This window comes from Microcaecilia unicolor, chromosome 9, assembly GCF_901765095.1.
Source record: "Microcaecilia unicolor chromosome 9, aMicUni1.1, whole genome shotgun sequence".
NCBI classification, from domain to species: domain Eukaryota; kingdom Metazoa; phylum Chordata; class Amphibia; order Gymnophiona; family Siphonopidae; genus Microcaecilia; species Microcaecilia unicolor.
Genome location: NC_044039.1, coordinates 201,488,531 through 201,497,463, shown reverse-complemented (window position 1 = coordinate 201,497,463; position 8,933 = coordinate 201,488,531).

The following is an 8,933-nucleotide window of genomic DNA, read 5'->3' as shown; positions in this document are numbered from 1 at the left end:
TCTACCACCTTCCCATCTCTGGAAAAGGTTTGTAAATTAATACCTTTCAAATATTTGAACATCTTTATCATATCACCCCTGTCTCTCCTTTCCTCTAGGTTATACATGATCAGGTCCTCAAGGCTCTCCTCATACATCTTGCAAGGCATACCCCATACCATTTTGGTCACTTTTCTCTGAACCGCTTCAAGCTGTCTTATGTCCATAGCAAAATATGGCCTCCAAGACTGAACACAGTACTCCAAGTGGGGCCTCACCAATGACTTGTAGAGAGCCATCAGCACCTCCTGCTTGTTATACCACTCTCTATGCAGCCTAGCATCCTTCTGGCCATGACCACCACCTTGTTGTATTGTTTCATCACCCCAAGGTCCCTCTACTGAGCTCTGCTGATCAATCTCTCTCCTGTCTGGTACATCTCCTTTGGATTTCTGTACCCCAAGTGCATCATTCTGCACTTCTTGACATTAAATTTTAACTTCAAAAATTACTTATTGGGTTCAAAAGCTGGTTTTCTCTGGTATACTGCTATATGTCTCTATTATACTTTATACCAGTCTATCCATTCATATTTTTAGTTTTTTAAAAATTGCAGTGCTTAGTGTGTATTGAAGTACCAAACTATCATGTTCCACAGAACCAGCATACTACAAGCTCATTCCCATCATTGCCCTGGACCCTGCCTACCCTCCTGGCCCCTGTGTCGTTACCTAAATCAGTAAAGTCCAATTCTATATAATATTGATATTTGATTAGAATCACTTGTCGATTAATGGTAGAGGCGTTATGGTACTTATTTTGTGGCAGGTCCTTGGGTGCTTAAATTCTCTATTAGTGGTGCTGGTGCTGTTCATGTGCTTGTGCTATCAGTGCAGTAAAATGTCTTCTAATATGTTCAATATCAGCTGTTCTCTATGCGGTGCCACGTTTCGCCATACTGGCGTCTTTAGGAGAACATATTCTTATTTCTGTTGGCGACTTCTTTCGCTTGGTCAACCCGGGGGGAGTCTGATCATCAAGTTCCTCCCCTCAACCTCCCCCTTAACCCTTCTACATGCTAAAGGAATGTCTTGCAAAGGATCAACACCAATGACAGTGGAGTAACCTTATTCTGCAATAACAAAGATCAATCCATTATACCGAATTCCTTCCCTCCCCTTTCCCTCTCAAACCAACTGTTCAGTCAGATAGGTTAGTAAAGAACAAACCTCCCTTGAGATAATAGCTAGTGTAAAGACACTAAGATAATGCCAACTTAGGGGGAATGGCCTTGACTCCTATAGCCTTCCCCCCCCCTGTCAATGAACAGAGGTTGTCTTATGACTTTATTAAAACCCATCCTCGAGGGCGGGAAGGAAAGGAGGAGGAGGGGGAAATCCCTAGAAGACGTCTCAAGAGCTGGGACCAGTCCTATAAATGTATTACAAAGTATTTAAAATAAAACTGTGAACTCTAGGGGCCAGTGAGAAAATATAAGGCTCTCAGATGGACAAAAAACATTTGCATCTAAAGGATTTGCCTATCCCTCTTTGTTCCCATAACATATGTTGATGTAGTAAATTCCGCCACCCCCCAAAAAACGGGAGAGCAGTAGTGGTCCATAACTTAAGAATTGTCTTGTGTCCAAGAAGTGCTGCTTTATTTATTTATTGCATTTGTATCCCACATTATCCCACCTATTTGCAGGCTCAATGTGGCTTACATAGTTTTGTTATGACATTGTCATTCCAGAATATCAGATACAGTTAGTAGTGAGCAGAGATTAAGTAAGGGAAGAAAGAGGAAGTGATTAGGCGGGTAATTGTAGAAGTGGATTTTCATAACTGGTTGGTAAAGTGGATCAGTGAAGCTGTTGGTTCTTGTTATAGGCCTTGTTGAAGAAGTGTGTCTTCAGAGATTTACGAAAGTTATTTGTTTCGACAATTGATTTCAGGTCTATGGGTAGAGCATTCCATATCTGCGTGCTCGTGTAGGAGAAGGTGGTGGCATGCATCAGCTTGTATTTTAGTCCTTTACAGCTGGGGAAGTGCAAATTGAGAAATTTGCGGGATGTTCTTGTGGCGTTTCTGGGAGGGTAGGTCCACTAGGTTCAGCATGTAGACAGGGGCATCTGCGTGAATGATTTTGTGTACAATCGTACATATCTTGAACGCAATGTGTTCCTTAAGTGGGAGTCAGTGAAGTTTCTCTCTTAGGGGTTTTGCCCTTTCATATTTAGTTTTTCCAAATATGAGTCTGGCGGCAGTATTCTGGGCTGTTTGGAGTTTTTTGATAGTCTGTTCTTTGCAGCCCGCATATAGTGCGTTGCAGTAATCCAAATGGCTTATTACCATTGACTGTACTAGGGTGAGGAAGATGTATCTCGGGAAGAATGGTTTTACTCTTTTGAATTTCCACATGGTGTGGAACATGTTTTTTGTCTTGTTCTTCACGTGGGTATCGAGAGTGAGGTTTCAATCAATAGTAACTCTGAGAATTTTCAGGTTTTGTGAGACAGGAAGAGAACAGTATGGTGTGATTATGGTAGAGAATTTTTTGTGTTATGTTAGGAGGTGAGTACAAGACATTGTGTTTTTTCTGCGTTAAGTTTTAGTTGGAATGCATCCGCCCAGGTGTGCATGATTTGGAGGCTTTGGTTGATCTCGTTGGTGATTTCATTTAGATCATGTTTGAACGGGATATAGATTGTGACATCGTCTGCATATATGTAGGGATTGAGGTTTGATTGGCTAGAAGTTTGGCTAACGGTATCATCATTAGGTTGAATAAGGTTGGTGAGAGGGGGATCCTTGGGGTACTCCACATTTGGCTGTCCATGGGGGTAATCTGTCTGCGTGCGTTGTTACTTGGTATGATCTAGTGGTCAGGAATCCTTTGAACCATTTGAGAACTGTGCCTCCTACTCCGAAGTATTCTAGTATATGTAATAGTATTCTATGATTCACCATGTCAAAGGCACTGGACATGTCGAATTGTAGGAGGAATATGTTGTCACCTGTTGCAATTGCTTGTCTGAATGAGTTCATTGCGGACACTAGAACGGTTTCAGTACTGTGATTTGACCGAAATCCTGATTGAGAATCATGAAGAATTGAGTATTTGTTTAGGTATTCGGTACGTTGTTTCGTCACTAAGCCTTCCATGAGTTTGGTTATGAGCGGAATGGATGCTACTGGGCGATAATTGGTTAGGTCCAATGTGCTTTTCTTGGGATCTTTTGGCAGCGGTGTAAGTAGGATGTTTCCTTTATCCGTGGGAAAGAGCCCATTTTGAAGCCTGTGGTTCGTGAGGTCTCTTTTGAATTGTTTGGGTGCAGATCTTATCAGACTAGTAGGGCAGAGTAGCAGAAATCTCCTCTAGCCTCTCCTCTGAAAAGGGAATACTTCATATTTATCCAACAGGAGCCCTTCTGCTGAAAAGGGAACTGCGGGGTGCTTTTTAGGCTGCATAGAAAGACATATCCCAAGATAGCGAGATGAATGTGGTGCCCACCTTAGGGGAAACAAACCCTCCCAATCTCTGCATACATTTCTGAAGATGCAAGTTCTAAAGACTTTTGAAGATTAAGACAAAAGCCAGAATAGTCTCCATACTCCTGAAATAACTCAAGCAGCACCTCTAGCAAACGCTGTGGCTCAATTAAATGAACTAAAAGATTATCTGTAAATGCTGAGATTTTAAAGGTGAGGGATTTAAACATCACTCGTATCTCCAGGTGAGCTAAAATTTCCTGAATAAGTGGATCTAAAGCCAGAACAAAAAGAAGAGGAGAAAGTGGGCAAATCTGACGTGAGCCCCTATGAATTGGAAAATAAGCAGAATAAATCCCATTGAGCCACCTAACTGCCGAGGGGTTTGAGTAGAGTACCCATGCTGCATCAAGAAAAAAACCCTGTGAAACCAAAAGTCTGAAGCGTTTTGAACAAGACCAGCAAACCCTGGCAAAGGCCTTCGCATCAAAACTAATGAGGATAGAAGGGATTTTATTACTGGATGTTAACTCCAAGGATGCCAAGATCTTACGGAAGTTTATAGTGGCTGCCCTGCCTCTGACCTACTTGGGAACCCTCCACCAAATCTGGAAGGATCTTAGCCAGTGAATTTGCCAACATCTTGGCAAATAACTTGGCTTCGAAATTTATCAGGGATATGGGCCTATATGATGATGAACAAGGATCTTTGTCCAGCTTTAAAAGTACAACGATTTGTGCCGTGCAAAGGGACTCTGGCATGGAGCCGTTATGTATTGATTGTGTAAACATCCTCAATGAAGAGGGTCTAATATAGTCCTGTAGAATCTTATAAAGCTCAACTCGAAAGCCAGCTGGTCCCAGTCTTGTGTGCACAGCTACTCAAGGCCAAGACTAACTCATCTTCCTGAAAAGGTGCGTTTAGCATTGCTTTCTGAGAAGAGGTTATCCTGGGTAGCTATACATTATCTAAGTAGAGCGAGCTGTCAAAAGTGTTGTCAGGAGGGGCCTCGTGATATTTTGTAATAATTTGTAAATATACTATCATAAGAGGTCTTATGGCCCAGTGCATCTGTCAGTTGCAATACCCTTGTAGAGCCTCTCGTGTTGTGATTGAGAGAGCATTTTGCCACTTTTATTACTATGTAGGTATAACTGATATTTATAATATGCTAGCAACTTAACCGCTTTTTGGCGTAATAATGTATTGAGAGCGGCTTGTGATTCCATAAGGGCTTCCTTTGCTACTGATGTTTTCTTAATCCCTAGTGCTATATGCTCTCAAACCACCTGTTTTTCTAAGCACAGAATTTCTTTGTCTCTCATAGCTTTTTGGCGAGCCACATAAGCAATGGTCTCTCCCCGTAGTACTGCCTTGCTGTATCCCAATAAAGGAGAGGTTGTGTCGCATGGGCCACATTGTGCTGTGCATAATCTTTCCATCTGTCAATCAAAAAAAGAGTGAAATGCCGATTCCCAATATAGAACAAGTGGAAAACACCATCGTCCCCACCCCTCTGTCCCAGGGGCCAAAGTGAACATTGCCCAGATTATAGCATTTGTTTAGTATATTTGCTTTATCCTCATCACTTTCCACAAAGTTATTCTCAGCATCTTTGTCTACCAATTCCATTAATCTTACGAAACTCCACACAGTTTAATTACACCCCATTTTTTTATGCAGTGCCATAGACCACAAGTGATATCTGGCCTTTCCTTCATTTTATGTCTGAGCCCTCGGTGCATGTCCTAGCTTTTCTTGAATTTTATTTCCACCATATCTGGAAGGGACTGTTGATGCACTCATCACTGTTTAGATGTGGAAATATTGTCCTCTTTTAAGCTTCGTATCATAATCTGTTATAGATTTTTCTTGCCAATGGGAAGTGGTGGAGATGAAAACAGTAACGGAATTCAAACATGCATGGGATATGCATAAAGGAAACCTGTGCAGTAGGAATGGATCCTCAGAAGCTTAGCCGAAATTGGATGGCGGAGCAGGTGGGGGAAGAGGGGTTGGTGGTTGGGAGGCGAGGATAGTGGAGGGCAGACTTATACGGTCTGTGCCCTGAAAAAGGCAGGTACAAATCAAGGTAAACATATGAGTTTATCTTGTTGGGCAGACTGGATGGACCATGCAGGTCTTTTTCTGCTGTCATCTACTATGTTATGTATGTTACTATGCTTGCTGCTGCAGTATTTAAAACTTTCAGGTGTGTAAATGTTTTTCTTCTGTCCTTTAAGAAGCTTAAAACTAGCTTGGTAATGGAAGTTGTCTGCTGGTGTTGTCAGGTTTTAGTCAGATGTACAAAGCTCATAATATATGGAATGTGGCAGCATTACCATGACTGTTAAAGTGAAGGAGCTGGCTGGTACAACAACCCCCTCCTGCCCAAATCTATGCTCCTCACCCCCCCCCCCCCCCCAATATGTTGCTCTGTGGATCAAAGATGGGTGATCTGGGCCCATAAAATTCCCCCAACTTCTATCGTACTCCCAAAATATTGCTAGCAGAAGTAACATTTAAAACATCACTGACACACAGTCCTGCATACCCTCTGTGGGATGCTGGTGCCATTTTTGGATTTGATGCTGCAGGATCTGCAGTCTTGCTGCTAAAGAAAAGGGAGCACCAATTAAGTTCTAAGGGGGAGGCTGAGACTGGGTTCATCGATTTGTGTGCCTGGCCAACCCACTTAAAGTGTAGTATTTTGGGTTTGTAGAGGCTTGATTTGAATTTTTGATAGGGGGTGGGATTGGAACCACAGTGGCCCATAATTATGTTTGGGTAATTAAACTTTAGGTAGTTCATGTTAAATCTTCTAGGAACTGGTATATTAATCTTATGAGGCCGTTAGTATAATGATTTTTTTTTTGCATAACATGCTAACATGCATATACTTATAGCCACCTGTCAATGTTAAACCCAGGTTGCTCAACACAATATTCAACAAAAATATGTAGAATGAAATTAAACCAGATCAGTCAAAGCAATAAATGAGATAAAGATGACATATATACCAAACAAATAATACATTGTACATGGGTGTTAGGTAGTGTTCAAGTTAAGATGTATTAAAACATATACAGACTGTGAACAATTGCAGGAAGACCTTAGGAAATTTGAAGACTGGGCATCCAAATGGCAGATGAAATTTAATGTGCACAAATGTAAAGTGATACACATTGGGAACAATAATCGAAATCATAGTTACTTGATGCTAGGGTCCACCTTAGGTGTCGGCACCCAAGAAAAAAAAAATCTAGGTGTCGTAGACAATATGCTGAAATTTTCTGCCCACTGTGCAGCCGTGCAAACAAGATGCTAGGAATTATTAGGAAAGGGATGGAAAAAAGATGAAGAACATTATAGTGCCTCAACATCATTCCATGGTGTGACCTCGCCTTGAGTATTGCGTGCAATTCTGGTCAACCACCGAGGTGGAGGAAACAAGGAACACTATGAATGTAGAAGGACAATCAAAACAGTAGTGTAGACACACAACACTTCCAAAAAAACCAAAAGGGAGTCGCAGACTATCATACACAGGATTTACTAGATAAATAATCATCTTGACACAGAGTTGTATTTCGGCACTCTAAAGTGCCAGCCTCAGGAGTCAGGGGAACTGTGTAGACATGTTAATAATACAATCTGTAACATTTATGAACAAGATGTGAACTGTGCATGCAGCAAATCTCTCTCGTGAATATTCATTGTGGATATCCTGAACACCCTGACTGGCTGGGGTGCCTCCAGGGCCAGGTTGGGGAACCACTACCCTACAGGAAGGACAGGGGAGATATGATACAGATGTTTAAATGCTTGAAAGGTATTACTATAAAAACAAATATTTTCCAGAGAAGGGAAAATGGTAAAACTAGAAGACATGAATTGAGGTTGTGGGGTGGTAGACTTAGGAGTAATGTCAGGAAATTATTTTTCATAGAGAGGGTGGTTGACGCCTGGAATGCCCTCCCGAGGGATGCGGTGGAGAGAAAAAAAACGGTGATGGAATTCAAAAAGGCGTGGGATGAATACAGAGGATCTCCAGCTAGAAAATGAATGGTATAAAAAAACAAAGCTTAAATGGCTGCATGTGTCTTTGCATGTTGCTGCTTAGATGATGACTAAGGCTGGTGCAGGGCAAGCTTTTGTATGGTCTGGGTCAAATATTTGGCAGTCCAGTTTAGGATGGCCTAGAGAGGGTTTCGACAGAAACTCCAGTAATTTGGAACATGAGGACATTGCCAGACAGACTTTTATGGTCTCTGCCCCTCAAATGATGAGATAAATTTGGATAGGCTAGACTAGGCTTCAACAGCAACTTCAGTAGCTGGAACCTAAGGACAGGCCAGAGCATACTTCTACTGTCTATGTCCCAGAAATGCCAAAAAGAGACAATGATCAAATAGTTTATATCACATTTATTGTTGGTTTAAGCATGACTTGATAATGAGTGTGACTGTTGGGTAGACTGGGTGGACTGTTCAGGTCTTATCTGCCATTATTTATTATGTTACATGGTAATACTTTTGAAATGAATGAAGGAAATATTTTTCACTCAAAGAATAGTTAAGTTCTGGAACTCATTACCAGAGAATATGGTAACAGCGGTTAGTTTATTTGGGTTTAAAAAGGTTTGGACAAGTTCCTGGAGGAAAAGTCCATAGTCTACTATTGAGACAGACATGGGGAAGCCACTGCTTGGCCAGAGATCGATATCATGGAATCTTGCTACCATTTGGGATTCTGCCTGGATTGTCTACAGTTGAAAGCAAGATACTGAGTTAGATGAACCATCGGTCTGACCCAGCATGGCTTTTCTTAAAGGTGGACAGTAATATTAAAACACCTTGTCTGGTACCTATTCTTTTCAGGTTAAATCTCATTTTATAAGACTTTGGTGCAGACTGTGCACCAGTTTGGTGACCTTTAACTAAATACAACAACTTTTGAGTAGATGTGTACAAATTTGCTCGGACTTCTTAAAAAGCTTCTACTTTTAGTTTGAAAATGCTTCAGAGATATAAGATATAAAGAATTCTCATCTTGATAAACTAACCCCCAGATTCGATAAAGTTGGGTGCCCAAGTTTCTGATTGACTCGCAAGTTATAAAATTGTGTGCATAACTTAATTGTTAAATTAGGCGCCAATTGGCATTAAGTACCAATAATAGCCCTTAAGTGGTGGTAACTGTTGTGAATTGGCAATAATTTGTAGTTGTGTGTGTAGCTGCACTTAGGGGCCTTTTACAAAGCTATGCTAGCATTTTTAGCTTGCAGTAAAAATCAGCTGGCAGTAAGTTCTGAGACACCCAGTGAGCTAAAAATGCTAGCGCAGCTTTGTAAAAAAGCCCCTTAGGCATTATACAAATATAGCGCCTAAATGCTGTAGCATGGAACTACGCAAAGGGGATGCCCATGGGTAGGTGAGGGGCGTGTCTTGCAGTTGTGCTTG